This window comes from Prionailurus bengalensis, chromosome A1, assembly GCF_016509475.1.
Source record: "Prionailurus bengalensis isolate Pbe53 chromosome A1, Fcat_Pben_1.1_paternal_pri, whole genome shotgun sequence".
Classification (NCBI taxonomy): Eukaryota; Metazoa; Chordata; class Mammalia; order Carnivora; family Felidae; genus Prionailurus; species Prionailurus bengalensis.
Window position 1 is genome coordinate 10,249,759 of NC_057343.1, and position 20,629 is coordinate 10,270,387.

Sequence of the window (20,629 nt, forward strand, 5' to 3'; positions counted from 1 at the left end):
GGGTACAGGCTCCAGAAAGCCTGCCCCAGAGGAAGCCCTCCTTGGGGTAGGCACTTACCTCAACCAGTCATGAAAGCTGACATTCATCTCCCTTGACAGATGATTCTCATTCAAAGGTTGCTCAAGGAATGGGGCAGAAAGAAAGCCACTCCAAGACTCAAACTAGTTAGACTGAGTGAAACCTGAAAGCTGAGGGTTTAGAAGATATATCGTTCCCCCCAAACAGGCTGTCTTCCTCACTCAGCTTCGCCTTGGTGCTGAATAAATTTTGCTGCTCAAAATCCAATCCACACCTATTTCTCTGAGCCTAGGTAGTCAGGAGATTTTTACCCAAAGATTTCTAAATTTTCTAATCTTCTCGCTGAGTGTTATGGGATGAATTTTGTTTCCCGGATATTCCTATGTTGAAAGCCCAATCCCAGCAGCTCAGAATGTGACTGCATGCGGAGATAGAGCCTTTAAAGAGGGGATTAAGTTAAAATGAGGATATTAGGGTGGGTCCTGAGCCAATCTGACTGGTGTCCATATAACAGAAAATTTGGACACATAAGGAAACCCTGAGTGTGCATACACAGGGGAAAGACCATGTGAGGACACAATGAGAAGGTGGCCATTTGCAAGCCAGGAAGAGACGCCTCAAAAGAAACCAAACCTGCAAACAATTTGATCTTGGACTTCCAGCCCCAAGAGCTGTGAGAAACTAAATGTGTATTGTTTAATCCCCCTGTTCCGTGGTATTTTATAATACAGCCCAGCAAATGAATACACCAAGGTAAGCCAACTTGTATTGGAAGTAAAGATACCTTCAGGGTAAGTTTTCATCTTACATATCTGTGGCACTAGACTTCTGAATGCAAATTCCCTTTAATTTGATAGCCAGTATCTCAAGGTCACTTTTTTTTTTTTTTTTTTAATTTTTTTGTTCAACGTTTATTTATTTTTGGGACAGAGAGAGACAGAGCATGAACGGGGGAAGGGCAGAGAGAGAGGGAGACATAGAATCGGAAACAGGCTCCAGGCTCTGGGCCATCAGCCCAGAGCCCGACGCGGGGCTCGAACTCACGGACCGCAAGATCGTGACCTGGCTGAAGTCGGACGCTTAACCGACTGCGCCACCCAGGCGCCCCGTGGTCACTTTTTTTTTCAACTTCCGGATACAGGTGGTAAAAGTATGGGACTTTGAAGCAGGAAGGCTGTTTCTGGATTTACTGGGGCTCATGGCAATGCTGGAATCACATTCTGACCTTTGACTCCAGTGGAAGAAGGTATGTGTCTTCTCTAGTAGCTTCAGCCATTAGGCGGTGAGCTCCCTGACATGATTTCCTAACAGAAGACTGTTTCCTAGGCTAGTCACTGGGGGCAGAGACGGCTGTCTGAAGATATGGAGCTACAACCACGGACATTGTCTGCACACACTGAAACATGGCACGTCGCTTCCTACCAAGGCTCCCCATAACATAATGATGCAAGATTGGGCATTTGTTGTCAAGGTAGAAGAAACAAATGAGATGGGATCTAGGGTGCACGTGACAAGCCTACATTCTTTTTCTCTGGCCCTTCATTTTACCAATGACTTTAAACTTCTACTGAGGAGAGATGTACTTTACATGAATGTATGTGCTCTCAGCTAAGCCTTGTGCACCTGCTCCTTCATCACCCGGTATGTTTATCTGCGTTCTTAAAAGAGCTTAGCTTTTCTAAACATTTTAAACATCACATAAGTCAAAATATGGGTGAGCAAACTAAAAGCTAGTCTGTTTTGTGTGTTGGTGACTTTTTTTCCAAGGCCACTTTTCCACTTGTTCATGTGCTGTACCTGATTTTGGTCGAATTTCCACAATTCTGGCCTGTTGACTTTCCATGCGGAAGATAAGAGGCAAAAACTTTTCAACTACCAGAGAATATAAAAGAATCCAAAGTAAAAAAAGACAAAAATCACTCAAAGTAATGAGTTTGTGATTCCAAGTTCTGCTTTTGACCTGCCTGTGTTCACTTGTCTCCTCACTCAGGAGGAGCCGGGCACCGTGTAGGGTCCTGTCAGGAGAAGGCGAGCTTCTTCCCAAAGCTGAGCAAGGGCAGAACCAGCATTTTAGGGCAATGCGGGGGGTGGGGGGGGGACTGCAGGAAACCAGCAGGGCTTTGGTGGTTTGAAAGACACCTAACTGTGGTCTGAAAACTAGAAAGTATGCAAGTTTTCCCCAATAATCATTGAATTGAGACAACATGTGTAAACTGATTTAAGGACTAATAAAGAAGAATGTCTAATAGAAGGTGACAATGTTATCTTTCTAGATGAAAAGCAAAGTGAAGTCTGTGACTGTACCTACTTGGAGGTGAACCAAAATAAGTAAGTTATATTCAGCTTGGATGTAAGAGGGGGATGCATCTTTTTGATACAAAATCTATGCTGGAGGAGGACACCAAGACAATGAAGGGAATTTTCCAGAAGGAAATATGTCAAAGCATTCCCGAAGACCCTGGTTGCTCCCTGATGGTAATTTAGGCAACTAGGCTCTTCTAGAATATTGGAAGCAATTCTCTGCACATTTTGATGACTATTTAGAGGTAGAGATAGGGAGCACTGCATCTCTCCACCAAATGCTTTCTTGAAGAATAAATCACAGACTAGATTACCAGAGTAATTAAATTCAGCAGCCACAAGGCCAAGAATAAAAATCCAATAAATTCTCTCCTGAACACAAAAAGAGTGAAAACAATTCCCAATTGGTTTCTGTTTGTGCCCTTGCCTCCGTGTTTCAACCGATCTCTTAGGATCACTTAACCTTCAGAAGGGCAACTGCTCCTGGGGTAGCATCCATAGACCTCGGAAATTATAGATCCCTTAAGTAGCAGTGAAAAGGCTGACCCTAATTTATCAAATCACATTTTATCTTGCTCTCTCCATTTATCATATAGACATGGCAAAATTAAACCACAGTATTGATTGCTTGCAGAAAGTAAAGAGATGATAAGCTCAAGTATTGAGATGTACTACTACTCTGTTACTATTCTAGGTGCATCATAGCTGTTGGATGGGACAGAAGAATAAATGTGTATTTTGTAAGTGAAATGTACAAAATGAGCTATTCAAAACCCTGCTTCAGATTGCTATCCTCTCCCCACCAACCCTACCCTTGATTCTTTTCACACTAAAATCAGTTTGTAGTAGTTCTTTAGACTTCTGCTCTCTCTACAAGTTAAGCCATGATAGAGACAGAAGAATTTCCTCCCTCCCTCTCTTCCTCCCTTTTAGAAACTTTTTTTACTTTGGTTTTTGTTTCTGTTTCTTCCCTCTAGTTTTCTTTTTTTTTAAGTTTATTTATTTTTAAGATAGAGAGAGAGAGACATAGTGGGGCAGGGGCAGAGAAAGAGGAGCACAAAGGATCTGAAGCGCGCTCTGTACTGACATCAGAAAGTCCGATGTGGGGCTCCAACTCATGAATCATGAGATCATGACCTGAACCGAAAGCAGACGCTTAACTGACTGAGCCACCCAGGCACCCCTCTAGCTCTCTTTTATGGGAGGAAGTATAATGACTCTTCACCTAACTCTGGGAGGGCGCTGGTTCCCACATCAACAATCAATTCTCTGACACCAGCTGGTGTCTTACAATTCAGCTCAATCCTGGCCCATCTACCCGGGGATAGCATCAGATCCACAGGTTACAGGCTCAGTCCCACAAGCCCGGTCTTTGTGCCCCCCCACCAACTTCAGACACCTCCCATGCTCTCAGCACTTAGGGAATTCCAAGGGTTTTAGGAGCTATCTGCCAGAAGTGGGGACAGAGACCGAATACCTATTTCTTATCGTAAGTCGCAGTATCACGAAGTGTTAGCTAGAAGAGCTATCAGAGGCACAGAGGGCATCTCTGGGAATTCAAAGCAGACCGTGCCTGGAACGTGGAGCTCTACACAGTTTGCCTTGTATTCTTACCCCTCGTACCCGGGCTGTCATGCTCCCTCCTCCCCGGCACGCTGGGGCGTCAGCATATCTCACATATCCTTGCCCCTAAGTGAGGGCTAACCACTCTGTCAATTGTCCAGCCTTTACTTTCTCCCTTCTTCCTTCCACCTTGTCTTTATGCCCTGGTCCCTCTGTAAGTGGGAAGAGGAGATGAAATGCCATCTATAAGCATCTCTGGGGGGAAAAAGTATCTTTTTATTGCTTAGAGATGGAGAAAGGATTCAGGGACAGGAGAAGTTGAAAATGCTGACTGAAACTAAGTTTTAAATCTACCTGTGACATTTTATTTCCCCTGCTCACTATGCTGGATGGTCATGGATTTCTGAAGGTCTTTAAACATTGTAAGTTCTTATTCGTTTGAAGGCAAGCCGTATTTCACAGCCTAAGCCTTGCATCCCCAGATGATTTGAGAGACGACTACCTGAGAAGCTCTGGTGTTGAATCCATCCTTTGGTATTATAGGTTCCTGAGCTGACGGCTTTTGTTTTAACACATGCAGTGGCTATGGCTTCTTATTATGAAGGCAAAGCTATGCAGACCATCCAAGGAGAGTTTGTCAGTTGACATATGATTTGTTGAAATGCAATCACCCAAACGTCAGAAGTGGATTGCTTTTTATTCCCACTAGCACTAGAGGAATTTGCTTTGACATTTCGAAAAACTACATCACTGGTGGGGTGAGGGGTAGGGTTATAAAATGTGCCAACACCTTCTCTCTGAAGTTGTGAGTGTGTTGGCAGCTCATTTTACTGCTTATACAACGTCTCTTCCTTGGCTTTGCATACAGGATGCACCATGTGACTTTCATCACTTCTGGAAGCCGCAGCCACACTGGCAGGATGACCTGGTGAGCCCTGGTCCACACTGTCTGGCTCTCAACCCAAACAGTGGCACATGTTGAGGATATCTGTCACTCAGAGGCTCACCCTGACTCTCCTGGGCCTGCCTAGGGTTGTCACAAGGACCTCAAAAGCCTCTGCTGTGGCAGGAATCATGACTGGGGTCCAGGTAGAGCCAGAAGTACTGGGCTCCAGGCAGCTGCTTCCCCTCCAGGAAGAGTGATGGCCTTGTGTTCAGATTGGGGCATGGGACTACAGAAGCCAATCCATGCAGCTCTCCATGAGCTCAGCCAGGATTCATGTAGTACAGGAATGCCAGCCCAAGATGTGGTGGGTGTGACTTTCCTCAAAGAAGCATGTACTTCCTGTTTCTGCTTGGCATGCAAAATTGTATGCATTTGCTGTGTCACCTTTGGGCAGCCAGGGAGCCGAAGAGATGACATTCCTGCCCTGTGGCTTGTTGGGGGCCCATAACCGGGAGACTTCTTGTGATTCTTATTAGCAAAGTGCCCCAACTTTCTGCAGCCTCCTATGGTTGAATGACCTCCCTCAAAATTGTCTGGATGCCAAGCCAATAAGACAAGTGCTAAGAAAGCAAAGTCACTGTGCCCAACCGTGTGCTACAGCTCAACCCTACCTTAAACCCCCATAAACATTCCAAAAGGTACAAGTCACTAGAATACAAACTCCATGAGGCCAGGCCTTGTCTGCCTTCACCATGGTATTCCCAGGACCTAGCCCAGTGCCCACTTTATAGCAATGCCTAATTAATTTGATTCCATTCAACTAGCATATGCCAAGTACAGATTGTGGACCAAGTGTGCTTTGTTCACTGAAGATGAAGTTATGATCAAAAGGGTCATCTCATGATCTCTGCCTTCCCGGAGTTCGCAGATTAGTGATTATTGAGTGAAAGAACAAAGTTGTGCAGAAAATGCCTGGAAGTGAAGGCCATTGCAAGGAGGCATTGTCAGGCAAGTCAGTGAAGTGTTAGTGCATTCAAATATTTATTTATTCAACTATTAACTCACTCAACACATATTTTTGGGCACTTTTATAGTGTCATGCTTAATGGATAGGCCCAGGAGATACAACGTGAATAAAATGTGATTCCTGGGGTGCCTGGGTGGCCCAGTCGGTTGAGCGTCCAACTTCGGCGCAGGTCATGATCTCACGGTTCGTGGGTTCGAGCCCCACGTCGATCTCTGTGCTGACAGCTCAGAGCCTGGAGCCTGCTTCGGATTCTGTGTCTCCCTCTCTCTCTGCCCCTCCCCTGCTCATGCTCTGTCTCTCAAGGATAAATAAACGTTGAAAAATATTTTTAAAAAACAATGTGATTCTTGGCCCAGAATCTCACAGCCTGGTGAGGAGATAAACTACGGAAATAATAATCATGCAATGTGACAAATGATATAATAACGTAAAAGATGTGGGAGAAGCCTAGATGTGGGAACTACTAACTTTGCTCTAACATCACACAGGAGATCGAAAGATTACTAGGATTTTCCCAGGAGGCCGAGGTGAGGAAAGCAATGTAGATGATGGGAAGGGGGAAAGCATGAAAGCATGAGCCAAGTCGGGAAGCATGCATGAAAAGCATGTTGTCTGGAGGGCTATGAAAAGTTTGAGGGGCTGGGGCATCAGACACAGGAGGGAAATGAGGTTGAAAAGTTAGAGCTTGACAGTCATGCTAAGGCATGTACACTTCATGGTGTGGGCAGTGGGGGATCACAGGAGGAGGAGGATCCCAGACATACATGGTCACAAGTCACAGAAGGAGACGGGATTTGGCAGAAGATTGTGGGAAAGAGAAAGCTATTGACCTTCTCTTTTCCAACTGTCTTATGCCACCACCTTCCCAGCCACTTTCAGGCAGAAGGGACATCTTAGATGACATGGACAGGTCCCCAGGGGACACTCTGTGGAAAGTATGTGAGAGCAAGGGAGAAATGATGCCTCTACAGCACCAGGAGAAGCCAAGTCTCTTCACATGGAAACTGTACCCCAGTGAGGATGTTGAGGGACTGTGGCCGGGAGCTCTTTAAGCTCTCTGCAGCACTGCCCTCAAAAAACTCCATTTTGGTTTCTCATCTTTCTTAAGGATCCATATCCAAATCCTCCTTTCGAGGAGAGTAGGTGATCTAAATTCCTAACTGCATGTGTAAGCCGCAGATGGGAGCCCTGTAGGAATCAAGTCAAGGGACAGCACACTCTGGAACTTAGAACTGAGCTGTTGGGAACCCAAATCACCTTGGCCCAGAGCTGGTTTCCATTATCCCATTGCCATCACCATTTCAGCCCCAAACAGGGCTCCCTGCAAACACTCCATTTGTCAGCTGTGTGGGGAGGTCAGGAAGCTGCTAGGATTATCACTTCCCTGGGGAAGGTAGTAGAACTGACCCAAGGAGAGGCAGCACCTCTCTGGCTGACCTGTACACAGACTCCTACCTGGAAGGATGCCCTGATCCTTGGGGCTGGGTCATGAGGTTCTAGGTGAGTCTCCATCGTGGGCAAGCACAGGAGGAGGAACCCGTCTGCATCCTCTGTCTTAGGGATCAGAGGAAGGAGAACTATCTATGGGTGATTGAGAATTTGATTTCTTACCCTGTCCCTCTCCATCTCTCTCCTTCTCAGAACCATGGGCACAAAGAAGACATCCTCTGTTTGGCTCAATGCCCACCTTTTCTTCTCATGACTTCCAGTTATGATGGAGAGGTCATCATTTGGAACGTCATCTCAGGCCACATTTACTGCAAGCTGAACACTCCCAGCCCCTCTCATGGTTGCAGAAGAAAGAAAAGGTAGGTGAGGGGCAGGCTCCATGGCCGTTCTGCACAGGCCCCAGCAGGCTTGGACTCCTGGCTCATCGGCTAAAGAAATCTCAGTTCTGGACAGCATCCAGGTGAGAAGGGATTAGCCTGGTTTCAGGTTTAACCTGTCAAATGGAAATTCCCAAAGCTGGGAGGGAGCTTAAGAGTTTAGCTAGCTCAGTCCATATCCCAGGCACTCATCCATCAGAGCCTATCTCACAGCCTTGCCCACTACCTTTGGGAGCCTTGTCTCATCCACTGTCCACATGAAGGATTGTCTCTCCTGCTGAGCCCCTTGGTCTCTGCTACAGTGCCGATTTTAGCCCTGTGTCTTTAATACCACTCTCTATGGGCTCCTTTCCCCAGCTATCACTCCTGCCCCCCATCCCACCTCAAATATCATCTCCCGATGTGTCACTCAGCTGTGTGCCCTCAAGCTTAATGCCACCCTCACCACACGCATTAGCCCTTCGGGTGCCCCCAGGGTCCCACGATCCCCCACACGCCCCCACATGGGTCAGTCCTTACTACTTGTATATTTTATTGCAAAACTTTTCCCCACTCTCCCACCCCATTCTCTCTAATTTGTCTACCCTGGTTCCATTTCTTCAAGACCCCCTCTCTCTCCTAATGTGATCATGGGCCCATTCCTTCACATCTTCATTCAAAACATATTGATGAGCTCCTGCTATGTGCAGGTCCAGGGCTGGGTCCTGGGGCTGGTAACCACACCCCTCTCCCTCCAAGTCATGAACCATTTGAAAAACACACTAATCTATCAGTTTCATGGCTGGCTGTGCTGGATGGAAAACCGTGGGAACCCACAGCCGCCAAAGGCTTCCTACCAGTCCTTGCCCTACCTCCAGAGTCCAGGCTTACCTTTCCCAAGTCACAGTCTGCAGCCACTCATCTGCCAACAGCCAGGGGACCCACTACCTCATACCCATGGAGCCCCAACAGGGGAGACACAAGGCACTGGTGATTTTGCATAAAACTGGTAAGTTCTTGCATTTCCTGAAGCCCAAGCAGCAAACCCTCAGAGAACCCTACCCTGCAATCCCCGCTTTAGGCATTTGATAACTTACTAACCAAGGAAAAGTTCTAATGACTTACTTGATCAGAAAATATCTTCGAACCATTCCCATGGGCATAACCCTGAGGGAGATGCCTAGAAAAGATGAGAGAGAGATGCGAGGCCTGACCCTGCCTTCAGGGGGCTCACAGTCTAAATTCAGAGATAAGATATGAATGCCCAGTAAGGAAAATAATGGTAAAGCAACGTGATCAGCCTCTGGACTGCGAGAGAGACACTCCGGAAGGCAGCGGCTAGCAACGGAAACCACTAAGCACCATGAGATTAAAAAGAAATTCTTACCTATAGACTTATTATCCAGTCTATTCCTACCCCCTTTACTATAACAAAAAAGATTCTTCTATGAAGCTCTTTCCCAGAGTGCCTAAAAGTTTTAAAAACCTTTGGGGAAAAAGTGATGGCATTTCCTTCTGAAAGATTATTTTCATTGCCGTTAAAATGAAAATAAAGTCACTGGCCAAGAATGCGATGTTGACCTTTTAGCCAGCAGCTCTAATTTAAAACCCTGTTTGCAGCAGCATTTATTGCTTCAAGTTATGTGACTGTTGGCTTTGAGAAACTCCTTTTCTGCTCCCCAAATGCAAAGCCAGCCATCGTTACCAATAATTCACATTTCTACATTGCAAAAAACGAGGTGAAAGTATGTGAAAGCTCCCCACCCTTCCAGGAAAGAGCAGTCCTGGCTCTTCTGGAAGGTCAAAGAACCCAGTGGTCTTTTTCACATGGGATTGGTTAAGAGGTCATCATCTTATTTGGAAAACTGTCTGGACAATTCTTCTGAAGTCATTCTTAGTAGAGAGGGGAGCTGAGAGAGAGAGGCGATTGAGCAGGCAAAGCCAAATGAGCTGGAAACACATCCTTTCTGCTGACTTTCCAACATTTTAGCTTCGTTCTTCCTTATATTCGGGATCGTTACATCTTCCTTCACAACAAAGAGAAAGAATTTGAGAGTGAAAGAGAGAGGCAGATTTCAACCAGGCTAAAATCCAGGAAAGCAGTGAGCTCACTGGGAGACTAAGGCTTTTTCTCTCTGCTCCTCCGCTTCCCTTTCCTCCCCCTCCCTCCCCTCTGCCTCCTTTCCTCCTCCTCTTTGTTTATTGTGGTAAAACACACACACCAAAACTTAAAGTTGGGTGGTATTAAACACAATCACGTGGCTGCGCACCATCACCACTTCCTGTCCGCAGAAACTTTCATCATCCCCAACCGAAACTGTCACCCCTAAACACTAACTCCCTATTCTCCCCTCCCCGCATCCCCTGCAACCACCATGATACTTTCTATTTTTACGATTTTGACTACCATAGGTCCTTCGTGTAAGTGGAATCACACGATATTTGTCTTTTTTGTGACTGCCTTATTTGACTTAATGTAATGTCCTCAAGTTTCACCCTGTTGTAGCATATCACAGAATTTCCTTCCTTTTTAAGGCTGAATAATATTCCGTTGTGGGTGTACCACAGTCTGCTTATCCCTTCTCCCATTAGTAGCCGCTTGGGTTGCTTCTGCATTTTAGCCACTGTGAATAGCGTTGCTGTGAGCATGGGTATGCCGGTATCTCTTCAAGACCCTGCTTTTCAGTTCTTTTGGGTATACATCCAGAAGTAGAAGTACTGGATCATGTGGCAGTTTTATTTTAGATTTTTGAGGAACCTCTGTACTGTTTTCCACAGTGGTTCTGTCATTCTACATGGCCACCGACAGTGCACAGGTTTCCAAGTTCTCCACGTTCTCACCAACCCTTGTTATTTCATTTGTTTGTTTGTTTGTTTGTCTTAATAGTCATCTTAATGGGTATGAGGGGGTATCTCATTATGATTTTGATTTGCATTGGCCTAAAGATCAGTGATGTTGAGCATCTTTTCATGTGCATGTCAGCCACTTGTATATCTTTATTGGAAAAACATCTGTTCAAGTCCTTTGCCCATTTTTGAATCAGGTTGTTTGGGTTTTTTTTTGTTGTTGTTGAGTTTTAGAAGTTCCCTATATATTCTGGATATGAATCCCTTACCAGATATGTGATTTGCAAATATTTTCTCTCATTCTTTTTTTTAAAAAAAAAAATTTTTTTTTTAACGTTTATTTATTTTTGAGACAGAGAGAGACAGAGCATGAACGGGGGAGGGGCAGAGAGAGAGGGAGACACAGAACTGGAAGCAGACTCCAGGCTCTGAGCCATCAGCCCAGAGCCCGACGCGGGGCTCGAACTCACGGACCGTGAGATCGTGACCTGGGCTGAAGTCGGACGCTTAACCGACTGAGCCACCCAGGAGCCCCTATTTTCTCTCATTCTATAGGTTGCCCTTTTACCCTGGGTAGTGTCTTCTGATAATACATTTTTCAAAATTTTCACAAAGTCCAAATTGTCTATTTTTAATTTTGTCCCTGGGCCTTTAGTGTCATAGCCCAGAAATCATTGCCACATTCAACGTCATGAAATTTTTGGCCTGTGTTTTCTTCCAAGAGTTTTTCTCGTTTAGGTTTTACGTTTAGTCCTCTGATCTATTTTGAGTTAATTTTTGTATGTGGCGTTAGATAAGGGTCCAACTTCATCCATTTGCATGTGGATATTCCAGTTTCCCCACACCATTTGTTGAAAAGACTCTCTTTTCCCCATTGAACAATGTGGGCACCCTTGTCAAATATCATTTGACCATAAACGTCAGGGTTCATTTTGGGGATCTTTATTCTATTCCATTCATCTACATGTCTGTCTTTATACCAGTACCACACTGTTTTGATTCCTGTGGTTTTACAATAAATGTTAAAATCAAAAAGTGTGAGTCTTTCAATTTTGCTCTTTTTTTTTTCAAGATTAAAAAAATCTTGGGGCGCCTGGGTGGCGCAGTCGGTTAAGCGTCCGACTTCAGCCGGGTCACGATCTCGCGGTCCGTGAGTTCGAACCCCGCGTCGGGCTCTGGGCTGATGGCTCGGAGCCTGGAGCCTGTTTCCAATTCTGTGTCTCCCTCTCTCTCTGCCCCTCCCCCGTTCATGCCCTGTCTCTCTCTGTCCCAAAAATAAATAAACGTTGAAAAAAAAATTAAAAAGAAAAAGATCAAAAAAATCTTGAAAAAATGTTGGCTATCCGGGGTCCTTGAGATCCCATACGAATTTTAGGATAGGTATTCTATTTCTGCAAAAATCATCACTGGGATTTTGATAGAGATTGCATTGAGTCTGTAGATCACTTTGGGTAGTATTCACAATATTAAGTCTGACAATCCACGAACATGGATATGTTTCCATTTATTTAGGTTATCAATTTCTTTCATAACCTAAATAAATGTTTTGAATTTATTTGTCATTTTCGTTGTACAAGTCTTTCACTTCCTTAGTTAATTCCTAAGTATTTTATTCTTTTTTATTCTACTGGGGCTGTTTTTTGCAATTTCCTTTTCAGAGTGTTTCTTGTCTGTGTATAGAAATGCACAGATTTTTGTGTGTTGATTTTGTATCCTGCTATTACGCTGAATTCATTTATTAGTTCTTAGATACTAAGGCTTTTTAACTAGGAAAACAATATAATAATATTTTCTTGTTTGTAAATAATGATATTTGTCTATTATAACAATATAATATTTCATAAATATAATAACTTAAATAGTACCTACTATTTAACAATAGAATTATAATTAATTTAACAATATACAAATATTATATAAATAATATATTTAATCCTGTATGTATTTTCCTGAGTGCTTTTAATATTTTACCTCATTTAGCATTCACATTAACCCTAAGAGATAGGTGCTATTGTACCCGTTTTCACAGATGAGGAAACTGAGGCCAGAGAGTTCAGTAACAATGATTATGAGAGCTACCATTTGTTGAGCATCTCTGTGCCATGAACTGTAGGTTCATCGTCCCCATTCAGCTATCACTGCAAGGTCATGTAGCACAATTCACATAGTGTCTCACTTACTCCTGGCCAAACTCTATGAAATAGGAAGTATTGTCTCCATATCACAGATGAAGAAGATTGAGGTTTAGGGAAGTGAAATGCTCCCTGAGGAAAGTAGGGAAGTGACATGCAGACCCATTTCTTGGGACTGCAGGCCCTCTGCAGGACAAATGTGGGCAAAGTGAAGGGACTTTATTTTTGCTGCATATCCCCCTCTTTTACCTGCCCCCCATCTTGCCCCTGCCTTGTGTCAATAATCCCAAGGATCTGATAAACTGAGAGTAAGGTAACACTTAGCCTAATCACTATAGGTATATCCCAGGCATTGGGTACGGGCAAGAGCCATACCGCCATGTGGGTGGACCCTCCATCCTGCTTCTAAGAATCCTCAGCCTTCCAAAGACAACTACAAAATCCAATATCAAGGGCATGGGCTTTGGATGTGAACACATCTGGGTTTGAATCTCAGCCCTTCTATGGTTAACTTGTGTGCCTTAGGCAATGTAATTCTTTCGAAAACAGTCTCACCACCTGCCAAATCAGAAACATAATGTCTACCTAAGATTGTTGTGATGATTAAAGTACAGGAATGTTGAGAACATGCCTAGCTCAGTGCCTGGCACATAGAAAGTGTCCATTAAACAGATAATCCTAATTATAATCATTTTCTGCTTGAGGGCATGGCCTGAGTCTATCACGTCCACTGTGGTGAGCTCAGAGGCCAAAATAAGTGTTACTGAATGATTAACAGCCTGGTTCATGGGTACCCCCATGGTAGTGAGACAGCACCCCTTGTATTTAACTTCAGCACCAGCCCCATTATTTATATAGCCCCTTATTTACATGAGACCATTCATGGCACCTTCAGTCTGGGCCACGTACCCCGATGCCCACAGACTCAAGGAGAAAAATGTAAAGAGAGCTCCTTGCTCACAACCTCAAGTAGCAACGCTCTTTGTGGTTCTCACAGGTTTCATCTAAGTTTGCAGGATTTTTATTTAACAGCAAATATTTGAGTTCTATGTAGTAAGCATGGTGAGAGGATTTACAGATAAGTGGCTTTAAAAAAAAAGACAGATGTGGCTCCTGTGTCGATGGTGCTTAAAGTATAGCAGGGGGAGTGGAAGACCAGGAGAAAGCAGGGAGGTGGACTTAGAATGTATTGCAACCCTTGGCTGTACAGAGAAGATAGAGTTTGATGACTTTTCCTAGACAGCCCTCTCTGCCCAGTGCCCGAGACATCTTTCAAGATTCCAGATTCAATGCTGCTTCCCCTCAGATGCCTTCTCTGACCTCTCCCTTCTCCATACACAACAAGCCCCGTCCTGCATGTGCCAGCAGCATCCTGTTCATTCCTGGGAGTAGTTCTTTTGCCTCAGTGTGGCCCTCTGCCTCTCCTTCTATCCACTGCTCTCAGCACAATGTCGGGGCTGTACCAGAGATTTAACACATGTTCATCAAAAACAAGTGAATGAAAGAATGGACATCTTTTTGGCCTTTAGCAAAGCTTTCGACTTTTCTAAGTCTCCACTTTCTCTCTGACCATGGGACTAATAATCCAATACCATAGGATTTCACATGGTTTTGTATCTTGGTAAATGTTAAGAGGTGACATAATGGTTAATTCATATTATTTCAATCCAAGAATTTCTAGGGAGTGGGGACTTCTTGAGAAGCACCTGTAAAGTCCTGGGCAAAGCCTCCCAAATCCTTGTTTCTCTCCAAAAGTCCTAGGGTCCTGGGCGATGCCAGGGCCATCTGCCTTCACACCTGACTTTATCTGGGTTGGTTCTTTTTATTTTAAATTTTTTTTAATGTTTATTTATTTTTGACAGAGAGAGAGAGAGAGAGAGAGAGAGACAGAGCATGAGGCAGGAGGGGCAGAGAGAGAGGGAGACACAGAACCTGAAGCAGGCTCCAGGCTCTGAGCTGTCAGCACAGAGCCCGATGCAAGGCTCGAACTCATGGACTGTGAGATCATGACCCGAGCTGAAGTCGGATGCTCAACAGATGGAGCCATCCAGGCGCCCCTACCTGGGTTGGTTCTTAACCAGCGAGGACGCCAGCATGTCCAGGCCCCTGTGTGCACAGCTCCTGCTTCAGGCCCATAGTGGGGGAGGGGGTGTGCTGGGGGGCAGAGCTACAGAAGAAGGTGGGAGAAAGGGCTGTGAGCACACCCAAACTCTCCCTGGTCACCAGGCCCAGATCAGAGCATTTCCTGTCTTGCCCTCTTGAAGACTCGAGCAGCCAAGTTTGAATCAGTGGCCACTTTCCTAATCACCAATGGGCCCCAAGGTAAGAATAGCTTCCCGCAGGGGCTGTGCTGCTCTTTCTAATATTTGGCCACTGCAGGCCTGGACCTGGAAAGGGAGGGTCCCTAAGCACTCACTACTCCCCTCCACAACCTCTGCTATCTCTCCTTCCAGCTGCTCTGTCCTTGGAGCCCAGGCTGACTAAGCCCCTTACCCTACCTGCTCTGGCCCCGGTCCTGCCAGCCAGGGAGGTGATCACCCAGGGAGTGAGGGCCTGACTCCCACTTCTTCCAAATCAAGTTTCCTTGCCTCAGCTGCCCACTCAGAGGCCTCTACAAGTGAAGTGGGTCACCGAGGACATCATGTAGTCAGGCTAAATGAACACCAAGCACAGCCTTTTAAGGGGAGAGCCACGAGTAAGCACAGGCAGCCTGACGGAAGAGCCTTAAGAAGAACAAAGCATCCTAAGTGTAGATCAGCTATGTATCCTGCTTGTTTTAGGAGGAAGAAGCCAGGGCTCCCCTGAGAGCCTGAGGATGAGCTTCTGAATCCAGATCTGCCACTAACTGGCAAGGCAACATTACACAAATGACATGACCCTCAGGCTTTAGTAAAATGTAACAAGCGAGCCACAGTCCTGCTCCTAAGCTCCAGGATTTTAAATAAAATTATGAGTTGAAAACAGCCAGCCACCTGTGTTCCGGTTGCAGAGGGGAAGCTCAAGTTGTGTGTACGGATCCCGGGGTGGTCGTTCGTGTTCTCGTTAGGTAGTTAAGGAGGCTATGTCTTCTGGACTTTGGACCCATGGCCCCAGCCCCAAAGCTGCAGATGCCCTTGCAGGTGCTCTCCACCCTCCACACTAAGGCATCCATGGCTTCTGCTTTGCCTGGTGGGATCACAGAGCCCCGTTGGCCCTAAGAGGAGGAAACTTCAACCTTGTAATTTAGGGAACTCCCAAGAGCAAGTGATATGCATGGGGTCCCCACTTCACAAAGGCTTCCTACATGAACACCCATGTGTAAAACACATTCAAGAATTGTGGCTGATAGGCAACAAAGACCCCCCCCCCCCGGCCCAAGATTCCCTTTGACTAGGCCCAAGACTCCCTTTGACTAGCCACAGTGTGTTTAAAATAAGTACTTACACACACATGCACACACACACACACACACACACATACATAGATTATTGCCGTAGCTCTAACTTCCAGACCTTTCTTCCATAGCCGAATCTGCCCTTCTCATCAGGAAAGTTGCCTAGATTAGTGGAGACAGAAAAGGCCACTGAGCCCTTTGATTCAAAACCCACAAAGAGGACCCTCTTCCCCTATATTCACCGATAATTCTAGCCAAGGGTATACGAAGAGGCCCCTGGTGTCACGAGGCTGCATTGCCTGGCAGCAAAGTCTCAGGAGACTCGGAGGCACAGGCGAAGTGCACACCCCCGGTGGTCTTCCTGCTCTCCCCTCCTCACAGGTTCTGTCACCTTCTGGAGGCTGTTCGGTGGGGCCCGTCCCATTGCAAACCTCACTCCTATAAGTTGGACAGTCGATTGGAAATAACTTCCATGCTTGGGGTTTGTTGTTGTTTTTTTTCCTTAAAATTTTTTTTTAATGTTTATTTATTTTTGAGAGAGATAGAGAGACAGAGTGCGAGCAGGGGAGGGGCAGAGAGAGAGGGAGACACCGAATCCGAAGCAGGCTCCAGGTTCTGAGCTGTCAGCACAGAGCCCGACGCGGGGCTCGAACTCACTGCTGTGAGATCGTGATCTGAGCCGAAGTCGGACACTTAACTAGCTGAGCCACCCAGGCGCCCCTGTTTTTTTTCTTTATCGACACTAGCCTGACTGTGCAACACAGCGACTCTTCTGGGCTCCAAGTTTTTAGCTTGATTATCTATATAGCATACCCTATCTTGCTGAAAGATTAACACAGGCACAGTGATGAGTTCTTACTGCAAATGGGATGCAGCATTCCACTTGCCATTGTCTGACAAGTCAGCTTTATCGGCAATGGGCCTCGTGTGCATCTGTGATGGGCCATGTGTGTGTGTGTGTGTGTGTGTGTGTGTGTATGTATGATGGACCCAATGTGTGTGTGTGTGATGGACCATGTTCATGTGTTCAGTCCAGAGACAAAGCACAGGTCAGCAGCATCGCAGTGACAGCAAGAGATGCCCTCGCCTACGTGGCCGACCAGGATTGTGCACGTCTATGACATCAAAGAATATGGCCTGCAGGGACCCGAGCTGCAGCCCCCCAAGAGTGGACAATAAACACTTCATGTTAAATACCATAATGAGCACAGCTTCAGTTTTAACTTAATATTCTGGTTGGTAAGATGAAATTGTACCAGTGAGGATGGGGGGTAGGGGGAGGCGGTCTATAAAACCCTTTAAGAATGGGTTTAGAAACAAATATTTTTAGCTTGGCAAGGATACAGGAAAATGGGCACTCCTATATGCTCTTGGCTAGGAAGCAAATTGGTGTATGCTATCGGAAGTGTAAGTTGACTCTACATATCGAAAGCTTCAAACCGGCAATCCTACTTCTAAGCATTTGGCCATAAGAAATAATCAGACATGCGCACAAAGATTTAGTTATCAGGTGAATCAATACATTGTTGGTAAGGGAGAAAGAGAATAATTAGAAGCAACCTAGATATCCAACATAAGGAGAATTGATTCAGTACATGATGGTATGACAAATACACTGGAATACCATCCAGTCTTTGAAGAACAGTGCTGTAAATGAAGGTGTATTCACAGGGAAAATATTCTCGGCAAATTATTAAATGAAAACATTCAGATCGCAAGACAACATTAAAGTATGAATCTTAAAAATAAAGAAAGTATGATTCTTTGTTAAAACGAAGAAATACGTGGAAGATTGAAAGTCTGGAAAGACACACACCAAGGCTTTCACAAATATTATCTCTTGGTAGATGAGGTTATAAATGTGCATTATTTTTTATTTTTGGAAATCTGTATTCCAGAAATTCTGTCTTATGGAAACATTGCTTTGGTGGTACAAAAATGTTTAAAAATTTAAAACCCTCTCATACAATTGTAAAAATGCTCAAGATTAGCAAAAAATCAGAGAGCACAAAAGAATGGAAAATGAAAAGCACTAGTTGCTACTCTGACCTCTTTTACCACCTGACCTGCCATTTCTGCCTCCTGGGAACACTGTGAATGAATCTTAATTTTCTTTCAGAAAGTTTCTATGCATATATATATATATACAGGGGCACCTATATCCCACTACATAATTTCCAGAACTTGTTTTTTACCTTTGCATCCCTTAGACAACTTTCCAAAAAAGCACATGTAACTCCGTTCAGCATATTTAGAATCTAACATATTTAAATGGCTATATAGAATCCCAATAAACACGTTTCTGGAAGGCCAATATAGAGGTAAATACAGACTTCCATTTAGTCACCTTTTCCTGTTCCCCACAGAAGTTTAAACGCTACAGCAAGAGAAATTGGAATTTAGAAGTAAGAGCCACCTGCCTAGCCTCCGTCTTCTATTCCAAGTACTGGGTGCATAGCACTTGCCAGGCTACTTTACAAATCACTTTTGATTACTTGTCTACTCCTGTGTGCTTTCCAAACCCTAAGCACTGAGGGAAACCATAGCATAAGCAGCTTGCAAGGGACCCATTTTATATGTCTTTGGACCTGGCATGGGGTCTTTCACGTAGTTAGGTGCTCAATAAACACTTAGCAGTTAGTGTAGCAAAACCAATGACTGCCACACCGGTACCTCTCCCTTGCTGGACACTCATCCAGATCTGACCCCATCCCATGAAACTGCTGTATGGCATCTAGCATTGCGGTGATTAACTCTCCCACTGTACTCAGGTGTGTTCTTTCTTTTGATTTAGATGTGACCTTCCGCACGGCCCATGTCAGTGTTGTGACGTTGTGAGTACCATCTATTTTAGAGTTCAAGAACTTGTAAGAGTTAAAATACTTCCCATTGCTTTGATCAAATCAACCCTCTCAAAAGGCCTCTGAATTAGTCAAAATAGGAAAACGGGATTGTAATCCCGAATCCTACTGTTGGGGAAAACAAGATGTATGTACTGCTTGCACAGGACTAAAGGAAGCGATTGGAAGTCTTCATTTTTCTTGTAAATGGATCATCATCTTCCGTGAATTGGTCTGGTATTTTCCTTTAAGTTTAGACACTTAGTAAATTTAATCTTTTTATTACTTTTTAAATTTAAATTTATTTTTTAATTTGAGAGAGAGAGAGAGAGAGCACAGGTGAGAGGGGCAGAGGGAGAGAGAGAGAATCTTAAGCAGCCTTCACGCTTAGCGCAGAGCCTGATACGGAGTTTGATCCCACGAACCTGACTTGATTGTGACTTGATCTGAAATCAAGAGTCAGACACTCAACCTACTGAGCCACCCAGGTGCAGGTGTCCCCCCACTTTTTTTTCTTACTGAATTGAAAGGAGTCAGTGCTAAGGGCACAATCTGAACTCTGGTGGGGCTGTTCTTTACAATATCTTGATCTTTCCCCCAGACCCATCACCCGTAAGATGGTTTTCGGCGTATCTTGTTTGATATCTTGGGACTGGCGCTGGAGAACTTGGAGGGTGTGATGTGGTAGGAGGTAGGGAGAGAATGGTACCAAGGATAATTCAGAAGATTGAACTGCCTTCTACATTCCAACCATCATTAATGGAGCATTGACATATTGATTCAATGTCCCTTTCATGCTGGAACAGCTTTGGAGCATCTTTCCTCCTTTTTTATCTCATTAGTTTAGAGCTGATAGAAGAACAGTTTCTGCTCTCATCCTCCCTTGACTGCACCATGTGCCTATGGAGCAGAGATGGGGTGTACCTAGGTATGGAATGTCCCACCTGGCTGCCTTCTCAGTCTCAGTTCAGGGCTACGTATATTCTCTAAGGCCAAGTGTATTAGTCAGCTCAAGCTGCCTAACAAATACTGTTGACTGGGTGACTGAAACAATAGGCATTTCTTTTCCTACATCAGAATGGTTCTGGAGACTGGAAGTCTGAGATCAGGGTGCTGACATGGTCGGGTTCTGGAGAGAACTCTCTTCCTGGCTTACAGAGGGCCATCTTATTGTATCCTTGCGTGGCAGAGAGATGGCTCTGGTGTCTCTTCTTATCAGATCGCTGTCAGATCAGGGTCCAACCTTCATGAGCTCGTTTTAACCTTAACTGCTTCCATACAGGCTTTATCTCCAAATATAGTTACACTGGGGGTGGGGCTTTAACATGTGAGTTTTGCAGGAAACAAAATTCAGTCTATACCTTAACGTCAGCCTACGTTCACAAAAATCGGCAAAATTAAAGACATTTCAACTTAGAGAGCTCACCTAGACTCAATGCAGTGAGTTTGGTAAGGAAATGTGTTATCATAGGGTCATATCTTGGTTGGAACAATTCAGAACACAGGGAAGGGCCTAGCCTGAGTGGGCTAAAGTAATGAGATTCACCTGACTCACTATGTAGAGAGACTCTGTACCTATTTCAGCAGGTCAGCTTGTCTCCCTAGCTGATATTCCTTGAAGCAAGTGCTAAAACTAGAATTTATCCTGTCCGTCCTTAGTTTAGTACTGAGTAACTTATGCACCCATGTGATGCATTCTGTAGGAGGCATTCCAGGCTCAAGTCTCCAGAGCCAACTGCCCTCGAGTTGTTTCTTACGGAACCACAGAAGCAGAACTAAATTTGATTAGGTTGACCTAACAACCTTAGCAGTAAGCTTTGCTCTGATTAGAAGATA